Source organism: Protopterus annectens, chromosome 5.part0, assembly GCF_019279795.1.
Source record: "Protopterus annectens isolate FY-2018-M chromosome 5.part0, PAN1.0, whole genome shotgun sequence".
NCBI classification, from domain to species: Eukaryota; Metazoa; Chordata; order Ceratodontiformes; family Protopteridae; genus Protopterus; species Protopterus annectens.
Genome location: NC_056735.1, coordinates 1718306453 through 1718329078, shown reverse-complemented (window position 1 = coordinate 1718329078; position 22626 = coordinate 1718306453). Strand labels below are relative to the sequence as shown.

The window sequence follows — 22626 nt, the reverse complement described above, 5'->3', positions numbered from 1 at the left end:
CAGAAGGTTGTGGGTTTTAGGTCTCTGTCTGGCTACCGGATAAAACTCGAATGGCTAAATTTCGAACGGGACACAGCAAAATGGAAAATTAACGAACAATGAAAACATGGGAAAATAAATGCATTGAATGGCCATTGTTGGCCAACAACCAGGAAGTAATGTGATTCATAAGTTAAGAGAAGGGAAACCTTTTAAATTTGCCCTATTCCCTATATATAGTTTGGCTGTGTTTGCAATGTTGCAATGGTTTTAATGGAAGACACCTAGCATTGTCTGGTATCTTGCCATCAAAAATGAATGGTCATGCCAGTTGTTTCTCTGTGGGAACTATAATTGCTGTCTGGATTAAGTGCAATTATTTTTCAGGGCATAACATTAACAGAATGTTTACCATCAGGTAGCTAATTACCTCTCCAGCTGAATGGATTATTTGCATGGTAGTGTACACTTGTTGCTCTTTTTATATAGGGATGAGTTCCAGAGCATTCAATTTGTGTAGTAAAGAGAATTTGAGAGAAATTAAACATGTAAGGAAAGGTAAGGCCTTTTTTATGCATACTGTTGCACAGCCTATAGCTGTTTTTTTTTTCTCTCTACCTCTCTTTTAATATTGAAAGATTGTCACTAAGTTACCAAAATATAAACAGAGATTCTAACTAGAAAATGCAGGGTCTGAATGGTTATAATTGGTGTTTTGAACCACTGTGGACTGAATTGTCAGTCACTGTAGAAGTGACTAAAGAGAGATTCGTGTACATCTCTTTAATGATGTGAATGGTAAACGGCTGGTGAATATGACTTCATGTACCCACACATCAAATTAATCAGCTCTGAAGTCCCTGATAGTGTGAAACTGGTTTGCTGGTTTGCTGTCTATAGTTTAGATCTGAGAATAAAGGTACTTTTACTTTTAGATAGTGGTGGTTTTGATCCTTCTTTGAGTTGGCACATTTCTTCACCATATATCAGGATCTTTATGTTTTTGGTTATTCATATCTCCAAAGACCTGGTAGGAGAACCTCTTAATGAGAATGCAGGCTTTCACCAAGGCGTCCTTACACTTATTCCCAATTTCTCCTTTAAATCCATTCACCCTTAAAAGAGAACTAAGCTTCCGCATTGCCCAGGGAAAGTTTTCAAATGACCCATGAAGTTCACAGTTCTCACTTTGTCTTGTGCCATTCTGTGCGGTCCAAGCCACTCATGAGTTTGAATTTGCTAAGGTAACTGGAGCAGTCTGTAGCATGATGCAAGGCTATCCTTGTTAGGGGGAAAGGTTCTCTGGATTCTCTCCATGTTGGAGAGCCCTCACCAAGGACCAGTGGATTTTAGATGTGTTAAATGTATTGTGCTAGATTGACTAAGAGCTCATGGGCCTTCCCCCAAAAATAACTCCTCTACGGGACCAAGGTGTCTTACCAAGGGTTGATTGGACAGGCCCATCGTCTACTGACACAGTGGGTGGAGGGGACGTCTCCGTCCTGTTATCAGTTCCAAAGGGGATGAACACATTCAGTCACATTCTGGACCTCTAAAACTTCTTGTGCACAAGATATATTTAGTTTATAAGTAAGGTTATTGAGGAAGTGGTGCAGACTGCACTATATTCATTACTGTCTTCTCTTGACCATCTGGATCCATATCAGTCTAGTTTTAGATCTGGCCACAATAGTGATACTGCCCTCTTGAAAAGGGGTAAGTGACCCCCTGAGGGTGAGACATGAGGATATAGTTTTAGTCCTCCTTGATCTTGTCAGTGTTTGACTCCATGACTCATGATTTAATCAGTCAGTTGCGCACATTATGTGGAATTACTTCCAGAGTACTTAAGTTGTTTGATTCTTATAGGTTCATAGGTTCACAGGTTTATACTAGGCTATCTGCCCTAAGGCATTTATAAGCCTAGCCCAAAGTTATGTGGCTTACGCCACCCCTTATGTTAAAAATAATGTGCCCATTAGTTTGTTGTGCCTCTGTCCAGCAGTGACACAGAGATGATTCCCGGGGTAAACCTACGATTACCTCTCAGTTTGCTATCAGCAGGTTATGTCATATGTTAATTCATCTGAACGATGCCCGTTTAAATGCAGAGTACTGCAAGGCATAATCCTTGCTGCTTTGCTGTTCATAGTGTACATTCTGCAATCAAGAGAGGTCATTAAATATAGAGAAATTCAGTTTTACTATTGTAACAATATTTTTATGTGTCTTTCTTTATCTTAGTAGTTTCTGTTAAATTTTTTACTACCTTAGAAGACTGGATGGTATCAATTTTTGGTTGATGCAAAGTAATGTTAAGCTCAGTCCATTAAAAACATAAATAATGCTGGTACCTTTTTCATCCATCAGTGGGGCCCTCTTCTGTCTCCTCTCAACATTTTGCCGTAGTAGGCTCAAATGTGTGCCATGCATGTGAAATATGGATATTCTCATTGACATCTGATGCTAAATGTTCATATGCAGGCATTTATTAAATCTGTTTTTTTTTTTTTTTTTCATCCAAGGAATATTGCTCTGATTAAGCACTTAATTGCTGGTTTAGACCTGCCTGCAATAATGCATACACTAGTGTTTTCCTGATTAGATCACTACATTGCATTTTACCTTGGGATTAACAAACAGAGACCTCACCTACGTTGGATTGAGAATTCTATATATAGGGAACTGATGGGTGCTTCTCAAGCAGGTTATATTGCTCCCATGGAACTGGTAGCCTTCCCTAATATAGATATGTGAGGCCTATTTGGAGGTCCCTCAAATGCCACCTGTAAAGGACAGTCTATTTAAGAACAATGTTATAATTTGTTTAAAGAGTCTTTATGTTACTTGCTTGCTTGATAGCCTGTTTGATGCTTTAGTGCTTGTGTTTCTTTAGTATCCAGTAGTTAGATAACCATGTAAACAGAATGAGAGTAAAAGATGGGGACTGTCTAAATTCTCATACTCCACTACTGCAAGGCTTTTGGATGGTGTCATTGAAATTAACAGTTGCCTTTTTAGCACATCAAGTGTTTGGGCTCCAAACAAAAGGTTCCTCCAACATGCTGTAGGTGGGCCTCACCTCCAGTACCAAGTTGCCATTTTGGTTTTCTTCAGTACCCAGAGTATTCACCAAGGTGCCTTCTATTTTGACAGACCCTTATAAGAAAAAGACCTCCAAGTGTCACGTTATGCGGTTGGCTGCTAGTAGTTTCACCCATTAACTTGTAGTGCCTCTGCAGTAAAAATTGCTGTAGTTGCAGTCCCAGGAGGGTAGGCCATGATCATATACTGGGTGAAGTCCTCACTGACACCAACCTAGAGACTTGGCTTCATAGGCACAGAGCTTGACATTCATTTGGAGTCAGGACTGTGACCTGCTGCATTTTTTGGCACTGGTGGTGGCCACGAGTTTTGTGATACTTCTTGAAAGGTCTGAGATTGTAGTTACTGAAGTGGACTCTGAGGGGTTACTAGCTGCAGATGCACTGCAAGCTCATGGATAATTTTTTAGGTGTCAGACCCCTGTTGCCAGGTCTTTTTTGTGGTTAACAGTCCCTACTGACCTCTTGATCTTCCTTCCATTCCTGCAGCTGAACCCATTTCTTGTCATTAAAATTCAAACTTCACTGATGGGATAGTGAAGTCATTTTGTGTAAGTGACCTCCTGATGCCACAGAGTTCAGGATTTGTAATTTTTGTTTGGAGACATGGCTGTCTGTTAGTCAGTTGGAGATTTTGTGCTGTCTGTCTGGCCTGCATGGCCTTGGGTGCAAAGCTTTGTCTGGAGCCACTCTTCATTTAGTCAGACAGCCAATCTATTTTGTGTTATCTCAAAAGGCAAAAGATGCATGTTCATATCCCTGTGCATGGTGGTAATGCTGATCTGACAATGAACCATAGACAAAGGCAGTATTCCATAACAGTTTTTATTCCCTGGGAATTGAACAAGTTGGTGGACTCAATGAGCCATACTTCCAGTCCTTTTCTGGAGCAGTGGATACTAAGTCTATGTGTGGTTTTAGGTCTTTTGAAAGTGGGGTATTTGTGACTCAGGAGAAAGCATCTCTGCCCCTATTCTCCTCAGTGCAGTATGGGAAGAGAGAGAGTTGGCAGTGGTTTTATTCTCCATCATGTGACACTAGAGATTTTTGTACACCTTCTGTCCATTTCTGATGATCACATGCTTTGTTGCAAAATTTACGGAGGAAATACCAAAATACGTTCTCATCATGCCTTGGTTGCTGAGAAGGTTACGTTTACAGGAACTCTACTCTCTCACATTGTAGAAGATTCCCCTAGTCAAAGCCATGAATGTCATCTACGTTGGGCTCGACAGCCAGCTCCACCTCAGGACCTAGATGCTACATCCTCTGAAAATAGCAGACCACCCTTCAGGTGTTTTGGAAGTAAGTAATGCTGCCAGGAAGCCTACCACTTGACAGTCCTTGGCTTCCTTCTAGAATTAGTTCTTTAGTTCTTTGTTTGGGCAGAATAGTTTCCTGTAGCACCCCTGTAGCTCAGCTTGCAGGTGTTACTCTTTCTGAGGTACCTGCACAATTTCAACATGACACCAGATATATATGTAAGAACCTTTAAAGCTACGAGAGGCAGTTTGAAATATAACTTTAAACAGCACTCATCTGCTTTGCTAAAAAAGGATAATAAATTAGTTTAAATGTGTCACGAAGTGTTCTCTTCTGATTTGAAGTACAGTATTAAGAAACTAAAATAAGAATTTAAACTAATATGTGACAGTCCCATTTTGATTTTCATTTGGATTTAATTTCTTTTGACCCTCGATGGGGAGATCTCTGTAGCTTGGAGTTGTCCGTTCTGAATGATTTATGCTCATTCTTCGACGGGTCTTCTTACACGTTGCTTTACACAGAGTGACTAGCCGAGGGTAATTTAGAGACTGTGCTATCTGGCATATCTTTTATAATTTCAGGAAGAAACTCCTAGTGGCTGTGGTCAAATTCCTCTTCACTAGAGCAGTCACTATAGCAGTCTTTCTCAGGAAGGTATCTACTTATGGCATTTTGAAACCGTGACTGAGACAACTATCCATACCTTTTCCAAGCACTGCAAGTTAGATGTCCAGTCCCAAAGCCGGACGGACTGACTTTGCCACTGCCATTTTACAAGGTATATGACCATCACACAGTCAGAGACTGCTTTTTTACTGTTCCCACTGTTAAGGAATTGCACTGCAGCAGTGGGCCCTACCATGAACATTATAACAGGAGAGATCATTTCTGCAGTAGTTTTCCACCCTTTGATCCTTTCACTCTACAGCCTATTCCCCTTGAAGGTCTCATAGACTGGAGGCTTTATGTCCATTACAACATCTGAAAGGACCAATGTTTCTAATTCTCAGGAGAGCTTATCAGTGCTACATAAATGCTCTAGGATACTTCTTTTTCATGGGATATCAATCCATGTGTGTCCTGCAACACAGACATAGGGAAAACGTGCTTTTTTGGGCATTACAGACTAAGGACTGGGACCAAATACCCAGGGTTTGATACAAGCCATACTGTAGAATATACTGAAATCCAGCTAACACTATTCCATACACCCCGAACATGAGTCATTGTATTCAGTACTGCAGCACTAATCTAAACAAAGACAATAGTACAATTGTGTAAGAATTTAATACAAGTAGTAGGTATTCAGGTAAATCCCAATTTTAAGTACAACTCCTTCATACAGCCTATCTCTCACTTTGGGGCATCTTAGGCTGGGCTGGGGTTACCCTATCCTTGTTACATCATTTTTCTTTTCCTTCTTACAGGGTCTTGGGTCTGCTGAAGCCTGTTCAGGGTTTGGGAAGCCCTTTTTCTATCTGTCTTACCCTTACTATATTGCATAAGTATTTATTGTTTTCTCCTTATACTTTTCCAAGACTTTAAACCTTAGCTTTCACTGTTCATGGTTTTGCTGCCTGGGCAAGAAAGGTTTAACATGGTGTTAAAGTGGATGATGGTTTTATACTGGAGATGTCCTGATGTCACAGGGGGAAGGACATCTGAAACACCTGGATTAGAAGGGTGCTGATTTCAGCAAATTGGACTGAGTGTCCAGTCTGGAAGGACTACTGCAAAGTGATCTCTACCAGTCTGGAAGGACTACTGCAAAGTGATCTCTATCCAGTAATGTACTGATGTTATGTGATCCTATCTCGCCTACATTCTGTACTGATGGGCTCGGAGCCGATCCTCGGCTCCGACTCAGCACGCTATGCTATAGAGCGAAGCCTCTTATTGGCTGAGCTATTCTCTATCCCAGGATGCACCACCACTAATCCCCCAGATCTCGTTTGCCGCTTACAAGCTAGGACGTGGTCTCAAACTTGGCTGAGCTAAGTGCTGTTTTTTTCTAAAGTTTTCCTGTCAGGAAATTCTCTATTCTTACCCAAAAAGCTGTTTTAACAGCTATTGTTGTTGTACGCGTGTTTTTTGGTATAATTTGTGTGTTTGTTTAGGGAAAGGTTTCCCGTTTAAGTTAGAGGGGCCTTCCCCTATTCCTTAGCAAGTTTCTCTTTCTTTAAGGAGGTCAAGTACCTGTTTAAGTTAGAGGATTCTTGGCCCTCCTTTTTTCGTGTTTGTGATATTTGTATTGTACTGGTTAATTTTTGACCTATCGTAAAAAAAAAAAAAATTTTATTGTTGTTTAAAATCTTTGTTTTTCTGAAGATAGTGATTTTTTTCCACTGTTATAGTGACTTTTTTAGAGGCATTATGTCCAAAGAACATAGACCCTCAGGGTTCAAGAAGTGCACGAGGTGCAATTACAAAATGTCTATAACCGATGATCACTCCTCGTGCGTATATTGTTTAGGTGCCATGCACCTACAGGAGTCCTGCAGCGTGTGTCATGCCTTTTCCTCTAGGGTCCTCCAAGAGAGGAAGAATAAATTAATCTTGAAAGGGCTGATTAAACCCTCCTTCGAGGAGGCCTTATCTTCCTCATCCTCTCCAACCAAGAAAAAGAAAGCGTCGGCTCCGACCAGCCCGTCTGAACCGACTACTAAGAAATCCAGGCAGGCTTCTCCATCGGCTGCACGGACTTCGGAGCCGAGGGCGGAACAGTCTGCCTCGATGCCCCCAGTCTCGACTCCTCTGGTTTCGGAGCCGATGACTGGGGCTTCGAGAGGCGGGTCACCTTCATTGGCTCCACTGATTTTGGAGCCGATGAGGGTTGCCGGCTCAGACTCTTCCCCTTCGGCGCCGAAGCCCTCCTCGGCACCGAGGGAAATTGTTTTGGGATCTCCCTCTGCACCGATACTGGTTGAGTCCATTCAGAGCCGGTCCCCCAGTCCTTTGGAGCCGATGGAGAAGTCGGTTCGGACCCGATCGGTTTCCTCTAGATCTTCCAAGATGTCTGATTCGGACATCGACAGGGTGCTCCTAAGACTGTTTCAGTCTCCGGTGTTCCAGAAATTAGTTTCGGCTCCAGCCCATTCGGCTTCGGAGCCGCTGGCCCACCCTGTAGTTCTGGTTCCTCCTCCCAACAGCCTCGGCACCGTTGGAGCCGGTGCTGGTGGAGCCGATGGAGGTTTTTGGGTCGGCCCCGACCCTTATTCCAACCCCGGCTCTTGAGTCGGAGTTCGGTACACGGACCTCCTCTGTCGGCCCCGGGGGGGACGCTTCAGGACTGATGTTTTTGGTTCCGAGCCTTCCTCTTGGTGCGTCGGCTGCGGGGGTACCGTCTACTGTTGTGGCCACGGGGGTTGGACCTTCCCAGGATTCTGGTGGTCCGGCCTTCAGGGCCATGAGGAGTGCGTTAGCCAAATCTTCTTTGGCTACCTCCACGGTCCCACCAGTACCTTCCCTACATACGGAGACTGGGTCTTTGGTAGTCCCCCTGTCCTTAGACAGCAGAGCCCCTGGGCCTGAGGTCACCCCCACTGGGTGTTCTCCCCCTCCTGGAGGTCCCTCTGAAGCTTCTTCAGAGGAACCCCCAAGGAAAAGATCATGCAAGAGGAAGCACGTCGACTCCCCCGATGAGTCTCTCACGTCGACACTGATCTTGATGATGCAGAGGGGTCCCCTAAGTTGTCCTCAGATGATGTCTCCTTTGCAGACATCTTGGAAGCCCTCAAACAACGAGGCGGCTGGCATTCCAAACCCCCTTCTGCTGACGAGTCGGTGTTCCTTAAGGCCTTCGGGGCTCAGCCCTCCGCCTCCTGGGTGTCTCCGCCCTTTGACGAGCTCCTAGATTTGATCTGTCAAAAGGCGTGGGAACATCCAGATTCTGTGGAACCGGTGCCTGCTCGCCCAAATAAGTTCCTATCAGCACCGCCAGAGAAGGAGTTTTTGACAAAAGGTGTGGCTGTAGATGCCTTGGTGGTGGCATCTGCTACCCAACAAGATGTAGCAGAGGCTTCGACGTCCGTCCATCCTCCTAATAAGGAGTCTAGGAGCATGGATCGGTACGGGAAGTGCACCCTCAGTTCAGCGGCCTTTACCTTAAGGTCCCTGAACTATTTAACGCACTTCACCAGGTTTCAGAGGGATCTGATTAAGGAGCTTTCAGATACCCTCTTGGGTAACCTACCTGAGCAGCTGGGCCAGACAGTTGGCTCTCAGTTGGCTATGCTGTCATCGATATCAAACTCGTCCATGAGGCTCATTTCATATGCGGCCGAGGGGGCGAGTAGAGCGGCAGGTACAGGTATTGCTCTACGGAGGCAAGCCTGGCTCCGCCTGTGTCATTTTGCGGAAGCCTTTAAGTCTTCCTTTGCCGACGCTCCCTTTGATGGGTCCTCTTTGTTTGGACCCAAGGTAAAGGACACATTGACCCGCTGCAAGCAAGAAGGTAAGACTTTGACTGCCGTAGGGGCATGATTTTCCACTCCCTTTCGGCCTTATCCCAAGGCTAAAAGAGGAGGGAAAATGTGGTTCCGTAGATCCCAGAAGTCTTATCCCTCACAGCAGGACGGTCCCCCTTCTAGAGGCAGAGGAGGGGGAAATTTTTCTGGAAGACGCCGTCCCAGAGGCGGCAGAGGCCCCCGCAACACTGGAGACCGCGAGTCCTTTCGTGGCTCTTCAGCCTTTCACAATCCCTGAAGGATTGCCCGACTGTGCAGCTCTGGAGCCACTCGGGGGTAATTTTTCGAGGCACCTAAAAGCCTGGGAAGGTATCACTCAGGACCGATGGGTGCTTCGAATTATCGCCGGAGGTTACGCCATCCCCTTTTCTCACTTCCCACCTCCGTCCAAGAAAATCCCGGACCCGCCACCCAGTCAACGGGAAATTGCAGTCTTAGAAGTCTCAAAGCTGCGTCAAAAAGGAGTCATCCAGCCGGTCCCCGCAGACCAGATCAGATTAGGGACTTACTCAAGATTCTTTTTGGTGCCAAAAAAGACCGGAGACTTGAGGCCCATTTTGGATCTCAGCATTCTAAATCGTTCAGTCAAAAAGTCCAAGTTCCGAATGGTCACCTTACAATCCATTCTCCCACTGCTGGAGAAAGGTGTTTGGATGTGCTCCATAGATCTCAAGGACGCCTATTACCACATCCTGGTAGATCAGGCATCCAGGAGACATTTGCGCTTCAGCCTAGGAGACAGTCATTTTCAGTTCTACGTGCTGCCCTTTGGTCTCACCACAGCCCCCAGGGTGTTCACCAAATGTTTGGCGGTCGTGACTGCTCACCTGAGGAGTCTAGGATTCCAGGTGTTTCCGTATCTGGACGACTGGCTCTTAACTGCCACCTCCAGGCGTCTACTATTGCAGAACCTACAAGCCACAATATCACTAGGCACTTCCCTTGGAATCACCTTCAATTGGCCAAAGTCTGTGTTGCTGCCATCTCAACGCATAAGATTCATCGGAGTAGAGATAGACTGAAACCGAATGCGGGTCTATCTTCCTACAGAAAGGATACAAACCATACAGGCTCAAGTCCGAGCCCTGCTTCTCAGATCCAAAGCTCCAGCCAGGATGGTCCTGCAGCTATTGGGATCTATGTCGGCCACTGTTCTTCTAGTCCCCCTAGCAAGGTTGCATATGAGAATTCTCCAGTGGCTTCTTTCGACACAGTGGTCCTTTCAGGATCTCCCTCTCAGTCACCTCATACGGATCACAGAAACCTGCAAACGGGACCTTCGCTGGTGGCTGGTGTCCTCCAATCTGGATCAAGGTTGACCCTTTGTTCCACCTCCTCTTATAGCCACTTTGACTATGGACGCCTCCCAGATGGGGTGGGGGGGGCATTCCCTGGGCAGGTCAGTCCAAGGCAAATGGCATTCAGAAGAGAGTCTTCTTCATATCAACGTTTTGGAAATGAGGGCAGTGCTTCTGTCTCTACAAGCCCTCCACGATTACCTCCCTCAGGGCGTAATTGCCGTTCACTCCGACAACATGTCAGTGGTCTGGTATCTGAACAAGTAGGGAGGAACCAGATCCTACCCTCTTTGCAGAGAGGCCATGAGAGTCTGGGAATGGGCAGTGGCGACCAGACATTTTCTGATAGCAACTCATATCCCTGGCAAATCCAACGTGATAGCCGACAGACTGAGCAGAACTATCCTCTCGCCTCACGAGTGGTCTCTGAACAATGCAGTGACAACTCAGATCTTCAGCAAATGGGGAATTCCGTGTTGCGACCTCTTCACAACCCCGCTGAACGCGAAGTGCAGAAAGTTCTTCTCCCTCACTCCAGCTCCGGGGAAGAGTCCTATGGACGCACTAGCCCATCCTTGGCCCACCAGCTTGCTATACGCCTTCCCCCCAGTTCCCCTCCTTCCCAGAGTGATCCAAAAGGCGTCTCACTTGGGGAGCAAAATGATCTTAGTTGCTCCTTACTGGCCTCGTCCGGTATGGTTCCCCTATCTTCAGAAATATGCACTGGACGGTCCATGGTTCCTGGATCAGATCCCAGACCTATTAATTCATCAGTCGGGACTACTCCACCAGTCCCTTCACACTTTGAAGTTAACAGCTTGGCTCCTCCTCTTCCGACTATAGTCAGGAATCATACCTTAGACCCGGAAGTCATACATATTTTATCTTCGGCCCACAAGTCTGCCACTAAGAAATTGTATACTAGCAAGTGGAAGAGATTTGCTATTTGGGCTCAACTCCGGGGTCTGGATCCCATTACTATTCCTGTATCGGAAGTCCTAAAATTTCTAACTTCCCTATTCAATCAAGGTTCTTCAGTCTCTACCATCAAGGTCCAATTGGCAGCTATTTCCAATTTTCATGAATCTATAAACCCACCTTTAATGAGCAACAGATTGTGTAAAACCTTCATGAAAGGTGCTGCGCTTTTACGACCTCCGATTTCTCATCCTGCTCCTCCGTGGGATCTCGATGTGGTATTACGTGCCTTAACCTCCTCCCCCTTCGAACCGGCAGCAACATGTGATTTGAAATTTCTATCTTGGAAAACTGCTTTTCTGGTCACGATTACTTCTGCCAGAAGGGTTTCAGAGCTTCAAGCTCTATCTGTAAAACCACCATACCTGTTTTTTCACAAAGATAGAGTATCCCTCAGGCCTAATCCATCCTTTGTCCCTAAAGTTTGTTCCAGTTTTTGCCTGCAACAGTCATTAGAACTTCCAGTTTTCTTTCCAAAGTACTCAAACAAAGCGGAATACATATTCCACACATTGGATGTCCACAGGCAATTGCGTTTTTATTTAGACAGGACCAAACAAACAAGGAAAACAGATCAATTGTTTGTGTCCTTTTCGGATAATAAATTGGGCAAAGCCGTCACAAAGGTCACTATTGCCAAATGGATCAGGGACTGTGTTAGTCAAGCTTATTCCTCTTCTAATAAAGAGCTTACGACGTCTGTCAAAGCTCACTCTACAAGAGCTATGGCTACTTCTATAGCATTCCATTCTAAGCTTGCCATTAGTGACATTTGTGCTGCGGCTACGTGGTCTTCCCCGCACACTTTCATTTCCCACTACAAATTGGATGTGGCATCTCGGGGTCGAGCTTCATTTGGTTCCACAGTGCTCAGGAGTGTTTTCCAGTGAGCCATCCAGGATTTAGGTGCTAGGGACGCTGTCCCATCAGTACAGAATGTAGGCGAGATAGGATCACATAACATCTTTTAGTTATGTACTCACCATAACTTTAGATGTTTGGGATCCATCTCGCCTACATTCCCAATAACCCACCCTCCTTCCCCCTGCCTTGGAGATCAGAAGAGATCGGACGGTCCAAATTCTATTGTTTCATCTTGAAACATCTGGCAATGTTATATGAACAAGTTATGTGTGTGTGCATGAATGCGGACAAACAAGATCTGGGGGATTAGTGGTGGTGCATCCTGGGATAGAGAATAGCTCAGCCAATAAGAGGCTTCGCTCTATAGCATAGCGTGCCGAGTCAGAGCCGAGGATCGGCTCCGAGCCCATCAGTACAGAATGTAGGCGAGATGGATCCCAAACATCTAAAGTTATGGTGAGTACATAACTAAAAGTTATGGTAAGCTCTTACAAGGTGGACTTTATTTCACTCTGCCATGCTCTTGCCAAGTATTTCTGGCAGAATAATACTATAAGCTAAGTTAATGAGCAATGAAAAATACATTTTCTGAACAGACTTTGAATTTCATAAATGTCACTTAAAAACTGATTTTGAGTAAGTCTTTGTACTGATCTAAATCATTTCTGAAAATGGGCAATTGCGTTATTTTGAGTGTATGCCTACATAATAAAACTGCAGTGACGTAAGGGAAACTTTGTAGAATATTTAATAGTCTGTCTCCCAGATTAATTTTAACATCTACATTTTCCAGTAGGTTTTGTGCTTTCTACTTTTCCTACCTGTTGTCCTTTTTATGGTACTTTCTCATTCAGTACCTGGCCTTGATACTTTCGTATCACTGAAATTTTTATCAGCCTTTGGGTGCAGATCTGCCTTATTGCAGCCACCCCTCTTTTCCACCTTCTAGTCTGCTTGAATAATGAGTTATTTTTTTATCAATTTGGGAATACTATGAACAGAATTGTGGTCATGGAAATAGATCCTTAGAGACTAGTCTGTTTTTTTTACTGATTTTAGCCACTTGAGTTGGAAGTACTCTGGGAGTATGTACCTTCACTGATCATTTATAAATGGACCACAGTTGTACTTTCATAATTGTTCTCTAGTTTCACTTGTGATTACCCATGTGACAACCTCATGGCAACCATTGCCACTAAACGTGAAGAAGATGCTGATGTTCATCGTGTTTCACTGTTGCAGTCATTACAAAATGAGTTATCCGGCTCCCGGGAGCCCACAGTCGGCCAGAATACCAAAGTCCTTGGTATATGATGTCGGCTGTCTTCAGTTTAGGCCTGACGTCAGATACAAAAGAAGGCAGCCGATGCCATTTCCTCAGTGTCTCTTGCCGCGGAGCCCAAAGCAGACACATTTTGCACGAGTGCCGGTCGGTCGGCCGAGTACCTTCCTTTTGTATTCCGATTGCTTCGTTGAAGACATCCTCAGACAAGTACCCCATTGGGGACCCTCTTTTCTTGCTTTAACGAATGTCAGAGAAAGTTAATAACCGTCTTGCCTGTGGAAAATAGATTCTGCACCGTGATTTTCACTCCTATTGTATTACATGTTTGGGCCTTGAGCACAACGTCCCTAATTGTGTTCTCTGTGCTTTTTTCAATCCGCGTACCATATGCTGTAGAGCTAGGATCTTGTTCAAGCATGCATTTCGGAGTTTGGCCTAAGTTCGTCGGTATGGCGTCTTCTGGTCTCCTGACTTCAGATGTTCCTAAAAAGCACAAGGATAAGGACCACGACAGGTTTAGGGTCATATTAGCCGATGACATCCCTGTTGAGTTGGTTGTCGGCCCAGTGGTAGTCAGGGAAGCGCTTTCTTTGCTCCTGCAATCCACGGATGTTCAGCAGCAGGAGTCTGCAGAGACCTTTTCTGAGTCCTCCGTACCGTAGGCTTCCACTTTGTCTTCTGACCTTCTGCCAGTCACCGCCTCTGATGGATCCGGAGCTGCTAAGCAGGCGCTGGCTTCTGAGGCCTCTCTTCTCCGCCCGGAGACCAGATCCAGACAGACTACCTTGATTCAGACTTCTGCGGTGGCTAGGCCTCCTGAGTCCATCCGGCTTTCTCACAGGCCATCCAGCCGAAAATCTACTCCTAAGCAGGCGCCGGCCTCCCCTCAAATGCCTCAGGCTCAGATGGTTAAAATGGCTAGTGATCTCTTGACCCTTATCAAGGGCTCTCAGCCACCTCCTTCTAAAAGGATTAGGGAATTGTCCCCAGAAGCTTTCTCTGCCTCAGACTCCGAGGTTTCCAGCAACTCTGCTGATGAAGAGGGAAACTCTCCACTTTTTTCTGGTTTTGAGGATTCTGATGCAGAAGACTCCATCCCTTCTGCCTCCCCTCCAGAAGATTTTTCTTTTGGAGATACTCTGAATACTCATAGGAAGCATTTCAAATGGGAAAGTCAAGACTACCTTCAGTCTAAGAAACGGATTAGGGAATTCTTGGATTTGCCACAGCATAAGCCTTTGGCTATCCCTCCAGTTTTGGAAGTTGTTGATGATGTTTTCATGGAGAATTCTTTGACTCCCAATTCTGTTCCTCCTGCTCCCAGAAAGCCTGACAGGTATTATAGAGTTCCTGATTCTCCTCAGTTCCTTTTCAAGAATCCTACTGCTGATCCAGAGATTATTTCTCAGGGCCCTAAGGGTGTTAAAGCCACGGTTGCTAAAAATCCTGTTCCTTCTGACCAGGAATGTAGGGCCTTGGATAAATGGGGTAAAAAGGTTTATACTTCTTCCACCCTGGCTATTAGGTCTGTTAATTGTCTTTTTCATATGCTTAAGTATCAGCAGCATACTTTTGGAGGCTATTAAGGCTAAAATTGCTGGTGTTCCTCCCCTGGTGGAGAGTAAGGACATGCATGATTTATTGATTTCTGCCACTCTTGTCACTAAACATTCTCTACATTGTGGTTTCGGCACTTTAGAGGCTTCTTGCAGGGCAACAACCACTGGTTCTGTCATTAGAAGACATGCTTGGCTCAGGGAACAGGCCCTTTCTGAACCTGTCAAATCTAAATTACTGGATGTGCCTTTGCAAAAGGACAATTTTTTTGGTAGCAAAGCAGAAGAGGTGTTGAAAAAGTTGGGGGATAAGGCCAAATCTATGCAAACTGTTAAGGACTTTCTGCAAGTTCGGCCTCCTCATTTTAGTAGACATTACCCTTCTAAAAATTGGACTTTTCCTGACCCTAGTAAACGGAGTCGCACTAGGCCTAGGGGTTACAGGTCCTCTAGGGGACAGACTTACACCCCTCAAAAGGCTAAGCACTGTCAGGCTTCCTCTTCAGAATCCGGGAGTTCTAAGCAAACTTGCATTCCCAATTACTCCGGCCTTCCCCTGCCTGGCTCTGTGGGCCCAGGGTTTCTCTTGGGAGGAAGGTTAGCCATTTTTGCAAATGTCTGGTTCACCATCACAGACGACAAATGGTTGCCCAAAATAGTATCCCAAGGCTTACAAGTTCTCCTTTCACACCTTCTCTGTCCAGCAAGGATACCCAGATATCCCCCCAAATCAAAGGGCAGAAGCAGAAAAACAAGTTTCTTCTTTACTAAACCTGGGAGCAATAGAGCCAGTTCCTGCACTACAGATAGGCCAGGGTTTCTACTCAAGGCTTTTCCAAGTCCCCAAAAAAGGGGGCACCTGGTGCCCTATTCTGGATTTGTCCATTCTCAACACTTTTCTGGTGATTCCCAAATTCAGAATGCTCACTTTTCAACAGTTTCTGCCAATGTTGGCCAGGGATTCCTGGCTGGTGACTTTGGGTCTCGAAGCTTATCTGCACATCCCAATAAGGGAAAGCTGCAGGCAGTTCCTTCGCTTCAGGGCGGGGAACAGGCACTTCAAATTCTCTGCACTGCCCTTTGGCTTATCTAATGCTCCCAGAGTTTTTACCAAATGCCTGGCTCCAGTCATTGCTTTTTGCAGGCAAAGAAACATTCAAATTTACCCTTACTTGGACAATTGTTTTATTCAGGCAAACTCTCCAGAACAACTATCAAAAGATTTGTACTTTGTAAATAACCTTCTCACCTTTTTGGACTACACCATCAACGAAAAGAAGTCAAAACTGGTACCCACCAGTGAGATTGTATTCCTGGGAGTGAGCCTGAACACAGCCGCCCAGATGGTATTCCTCCCCCAAGAGAAACAAAGAGATCTTTCAAATTACTTCAAAAATTTGGCAAGCATGACCCAGCTCTCTGCAAGGCAATTCCTGCAAGCCCTGCGAGTCATGGCTTCATGTGTTCTGATGATTCCATATGCCAAACTGCATATGAGGAAAATAAAATGGTACCTCAAAAACCTTTGGTGTCAACAGACTCAGGATTAGACTTGATACTTCCTCTGATTCCCTGCCTGCAGACGGAGTTCCTTTGGTGGGCAATGGCCTGTGCACAGAACAAAGGCCTCCCTTTCTGTCCACCTCCTGCCAGCCAGACTCTCACCACATATGCCTCTGACTACGCTTGGGGAGCACATTTAGAGGGCAGATGCATTGAGGGGACTTGGAACTCTCAACAGGTTCATTTGCACATAAATATGAAGGAATTGATGGGAGTCTAGCAGGCCTTAATGGCTTTCAAACATCTTCTCTCTCCTGGTACTCTTCTAGTCAGGACAGACAACACCACAATCATGTGGTACATCAACAAGAAGAGAGGGGTGCACTCTTAACCCCTGTGCAGACAAAGCGTGATACTATGGTCCGTAGCAGCTTCCATGGGGATTCATCTGATAGCTCAGTTTCTTTCAGGAAGGCTCAACACCTTGGCAGACCTGCTGAGCAGGCAGGTCCTGGATCCTCACGAGTGGCAACTAAACAAGACCATTTTCTATGGCATCATTCAGTGTTGGGGCACTCCCCAGGTGGATCTCTTCTCATCTCAAACCAACCACCTTCTTCCAACCTTTTGCACCAGGGATCATCACAACAAAGCTTGGAAAGTGGATGCTCTGTCCTTCCCCTGGACACAGCTCTTGATTTATGCATTCCCTCCTCTGCCTCTTCTTTCCAGAGTGCTGATAAAGATAAGGGACGAAAAACCAAGGGCCATCATCATAGCTCCAGACTGGCCCAGACAACATTGGTATCCACCAGTCTCAGCCTTGGCATCTTCCCCGGATACCAGATCTCTTGGTTCAGGAGGGGGGAACAATTCTGCATCCTCATCTTCAGACTCTGCATTTGGCAGCTTGGCTCATAATTTAAACCTTTCCCAACAAGTGGTTGAGGTCCTTTGTGAGGCCAGGTGGCCTAGCACTAGGAAATCTTCCACTTATCTGCATAAAAGATTCTCCATTTGAATGCAGACTAGAGGGGAAGACCCTTCCCGACCTACTGTTCCTCTTATTCTTGACTATCTGGCAGGCTTGCTTAATGGTAGACTTCCCTTTTGTCATCTTCCATGTGGATCAGGTTTTTCTTCTAACTAATCCCTCCTTTATGCCTAAGGTGGTTTCTAGCCTGACTCTTAACCAGTCTGTCCACCTACCTACCTTCTTGCCTAATCCTCAGAATAAAGGGGAAAGGTTACTGCATTCCCTGGATGTGCATAGACAGCTTAAAATTTACCTGGACAGGACCAAGTCTTTTCGAAAGTCGGATCAGTTGTTGGTCAGTTTTGCTCCTGGAGCTCAGGGCAAAGCTATTTCTAAACAGACCATTTCTAAGTGGATTGCTCATTGTATTCACTTTTGTTACTTACAGCATGGCACATGGCAGGGTTTCTCCTCAGAGTATTAAGACCCATTCTACTATGGCAGCCTCTACCTCAGCAGCTTTTTTAAGAGGTGTACTACTAGGGACATACTGGAAGCAGCTACATGGACTTCTGTCCACACTTTCACTAAACATTACAATTTACCCTTGATGTCCTTCAAGGATGCATCTGCAGTCTTTACATATGTGTTGTCCTGCCTCAGGCAGCCCTTCGGTCAGCTGGATTCCAAAGTCTGGGTCCGGCGTCGGCTGATGTCGCCCTTTTCCCCGACGTCAGAGCGCCTGGGGTATAAAAACGTCAGCCGACGCCATCTTCCTCAGTCTTTCTTGCCGCGCGGTGCCCGAAGCAGAAGCAGTTCACAAGTGCCGGTCAGCCAGCTCCTGTGATTTCAGCTACCGAAGTCTTCAAAAAAGCTAAGTACCCCGTTGGGGACTCTTTCTTGCCTCAGCCGATGTCAGATCAAACGGTTAAAGTTAATAATTGTTTAACTTGTGGGAAACAAATACCTCATAAGGATTTCCACTCTTACTGCTTACCCTGCCTAGGCCCAGACCACAACGTCTCTGCCTGTACATCCTGTGCTTCCTTCAATAAACGCACTCTTAGGCGTCGGGCAGTTTGCAGAGGAATATTTTGGGGAAAATTTCTCTTATATCATGCCGTCGGAGCTTCCGACAGCTCATTTACCCAAGAAACGGAAGGATAAGGACCGACACACGCGGTCCGCGGTTTCGGCCGACTCCACTCCTAGGCCTACCGCGAGTGTCTCGGTCTCTGCTGAAGCTGAATCTATACTGCTTCCGACCGACGACACCGCACAGCCGGTTACTTCGGTACCGGAGGCCACCACTGGGTCGGTCATAGAATTTCCGTCTGAAACCGGTGCTCAGGAAATATCCGACACCATTTCTGTTGATAAAACTACTCCAGCACTTGGGGCAGCCAGGCCTCCTGTATCCATGTCTATTAAGGCCTTTACACGTGCTAAAGCTACTAAACAGCCAAAAACTCTCCCTCCCAAGGCTATTCCTCAGGGATCCACTACCGGTTCACAAATTTTAAGTTTGGCTGAAGACCTTATTTCCTTAATCAGGGGCTCTCAACCACATCCAGACAGGGGCTCTCAACCACCTCCAGGCAAAAGGCCCAGGGTTGAGCAGACAGATCCCCAGTCTTCTGATGAGGCCTCAGATGACTCTGCCCTGTCAGACTACCAGGAGGAGGCCCTTCCGGCCTACGAGGATTCTGATGCAGAGGAATCTATTCCCTCGGCCTCCCCCCCTGAAGAATTTTCCTTTGGGGAGACCCTTCACTCCATGAGGGAGCATTTCAAATGGCAAGGCCAGGAATTCTCTGATTCCAGGAAGAGGTTAAGGACTTTTTTGCATTTACCTCAGCATAGACCTTTGGCTATTCCTCCTGTTTTAAATGTTATAGAATATGTGTACTCTGAGTCTAGTATTTCCCCTGACTCCCTCCCTCCGGCTCCTGTCAAACCCGACAGGTACTACAGGGTCCCAGACTCTCATCTATTCCTTTACAAGGGCCACTCTGCTGACCCAGAAACTATTTCACAGGGCCCTAAAGGGGTTACAACCACCACTACTAAGAATCCACTTCCTTCTGAAAGGGAATCCAGGGCTTTAGAGAGATGGGGTGAAAAAGTGTATACTTCTGCCACACTTTCTATGAGAGCATTAAATTGGCAATTCCATATGATACAGTATCAAGAGTATCTGTTAGATGAATTGCATAAAAAACTAACCTCGCCTGAACCCCTAGATCGCAAGGCACTTCAGGATCTGGTGCATAACTCCCAGCAGGTTAGCAACCATTTCTTACAGTGTGGTTATGATGCATTGGAAGCTTCATGTAGGTCAGCAATGACAGGTGCAGTCATACGTAGACATGCTTGGCTGAAGGGACAAACTCTGCCAGATCATGTTAAAGCAAAGCTTCTGGATGCACCTCTGGAAAAACAAAAGTTATTTGGTTCCACGGCTCAAGAGGTCTTAAAGAAAGTTGAGGAAAAGGCTAAATCAGTACAAACAGTCAAAGATTTTCTCCAGGTCCAACCACAAAGATTCAGCAGAAATTGGCCTTCTAAGAATTGGTCCTTTCCAGACACAGACAGATTTCAAAGAGGCAAAAGCAGGCGTGCCAGAGGTAGAGGGCAAGCTCGAGGCTCCTACAGAGGACGTCAATGGCAGCCTCCTAACCAGAGAGGTAGTGCAGGACCTACAACTACTGCACAAGGACAATCTCAATGACTTGACTTTGACTCCGCCAACCAGGGCTCAATTGGAAGCACCTTTGGGCGGAAAGCTATCTTTATTCTCAGAAAATTGGCACAGTATTACAAAGGACAAATGGATACTGCAAATAATAGACAAAGGATACGGATTCCATTTTCATACATTACCAAAAAGACAAGGCATGCCAAACCTGCCACCAAATCAAAGGGCAGAGGCTTTCAAGCAAATTTCCAACCTACTAAAAATGAAGGCAATAGAAAAAGTTCCTTTCACAGAACAAGGCCAAGGATTTTATTCCAGACTATTCCTTGTTGCAAGAAAAGAAGAGCAATGGAGACCTATTCTGGACTTGTCCGCACTGAATACTTATCTCATCGTGCCAAAATTCAAAATGCTGACCTTACAGCAACTCCTTCCCATGCTGGGCAAGGGGTCCTGGCTGGTAACTCTAGACCTCAAGGAGGCATACCTGCATGTCCCTATCAGACAAAGTTGCAGAAGACACCTCATATTTCTTGCAGGTTCAGAGCATTATCAATTCTCAGCATTGCCCTTTGGCTTATCTACTGCGCCCAGAGTATTCACGAAATGCCTGGCATCAGTAATTGCACATTGCAGACTTCAGGGGATTCAAATATACCCATACCTGGACGACTGCCTAATACAAGCGGACAGCCAACAAACATTGGTAAAACACTTGAACTATGCCATCCGCCTACTACAGGCCTTGGGATACACAGTCAACATTCAGAAATCAAGACTTGTTCCATCCCAACGAATAATTTTCCTGGGTGCAAAGCTGGACACAAACACCCAAATGGCTTTCCTCACAGAAGAAAAACAAGAACAATTACCAGATTATTTCAGAAGACTGACAACACAAACCCAGCTGACTGCAAGGAAAATCCTGCAGGCCCTGGGTTTCATGGCATCTTGCATTCTTCTGATTCCACAAGCAAGGCTGCATATGAGGAAACTACAATGGTACCTAAGGAGTCTATGGTCTCAACACAGTCACAGCCTAGAAGCTTTGATCCCCCTCATTCCATGCCTTCAAAAGGAATTTCTGTGGTGGGCACAAGCAAGCCAGTGAAACATAGGTCTGCCTTTCAGCAAGCCACATATCAGCCAAACCATTACAACAGACGCCTCAGACCATGGATGGGGAGCGCACATGGAGGGCAGATGCATTCAAGGGCAATGGACACAAAAAGAATTGCACCTACACATCAACCAAAAAGAAATGCTGGCAGTGATACATTCAATCGAGGCCTTCGAACACTTCCTGCATCAAGGTCACCTGCTAATAAAGACAGAGACAATACCACAGTTATGTGGTACATAAACAAGCAAGGAGGTACCCATTCCTACCCTCTTTGCAGGCTGGCAATGAATCTTTGGGAACTTTCCCTAAAACTCAATATAGAGTTGCAATCCCAGTTCGTACCAGGAAAGGACAATGCACTGGCGGACAGCCTAAGCAGAAACATCATGGATCCGCACGAATGGATGTTGCACCCAGACATTTTTCTTCAGATAGCACAATCATGGGGAAGGCCGGACATAGATCTTTTTGCCTCCCACCACAACCATCAACTGAAGAAATTCTGCACAAGGACATACCATCCTCAAGCATGGAAAGTGGACGCCCTCTCCTTCAGCTGGAATGCTCTAACAGTATATGCATTCCCACCTCTACCGTTAATGACCAAGGTCTTACTGAAGATCAGGTCAGAGCAACCAAAAGTGATTCTGATAGCTCCGGACTGGCCAAGACAACACTGGTACCCACTGTTAAAGAGCATGTCACGCAGGAAACCCTGGCCTCTACCACAATGGCCACTTCTTCTGACACAGCACAATTACAAAACTCTGCACTCCAGCCTAAAAACCTTGCAGCTGACAGCCTGGAAAATACTTTGACTCCTCGCCAGGATAAACTATCCAAGAGGGTAAAGGATATCATCATGGAAGCTCGGCTGCCCTCCACAAGAAAGGCATATTCAGCAAAATGGAAAAGATTTCGTACCTGGAGCACCGCAAAGGGTCAAGATCCAACAGTGATGAGCATTCCACATATCCTTGAATACTTAGTTGAAATGCTCCATAATGGCCTTTCTTATTCTTCCATAAAAATTCATGCTTCAGCAATTTCAGCAGAGTACAACACTGATCCACCTGTATTTTCTCATCCTCTGCTAAGGCAGTTTCTAAGAGGGATACAAAACATCAACCCTCCAAGGAAACCACCAGTGCCTACATGGGACCTTAACTTCATGTTGGAAAAATTAACTCTACCTCCCTTTGAACCAGCAGCATCTTCAGAACTGCAATTCCTGTCTTGGAAGACTGCCTTCCTTCTGGCCATAACCTCAGCAAGAAGAGTATCTGAGTTACAGGCCCTCATGGCAGTACAACCATTTCTCATTTTCCATCAGGACAGAGTCTCTTTGAGAACCAATCCTTCATTCATGCCAAAGGTGGTATCCAGGGTCTCACTGAACCAAGCTATCTACCTGCCTACCTTCTTTCCAAATCCACAAAATAAAGGAGAGAAACTTCTGCATACCCTGGACATTCACAGACAGTTGCGCTACTACTTGGACAGAACTAAGACTTACAGAAAATCTGACCA

General features: G+C 45.6%; 1 protein-coding gene across 2 annotated transcripts in view; it reads left to right on the top strand.

Annotated features, from left to right (window-relative positions):
• Positions 1–22626, top strand: part of RABL3 (RAB, member of RAS oncogene family like 3) — a 696369-nt gene that overhangs the window by 249469 nt on the left and 424274 nt on the right. The window lies entirely within an intron of this gene.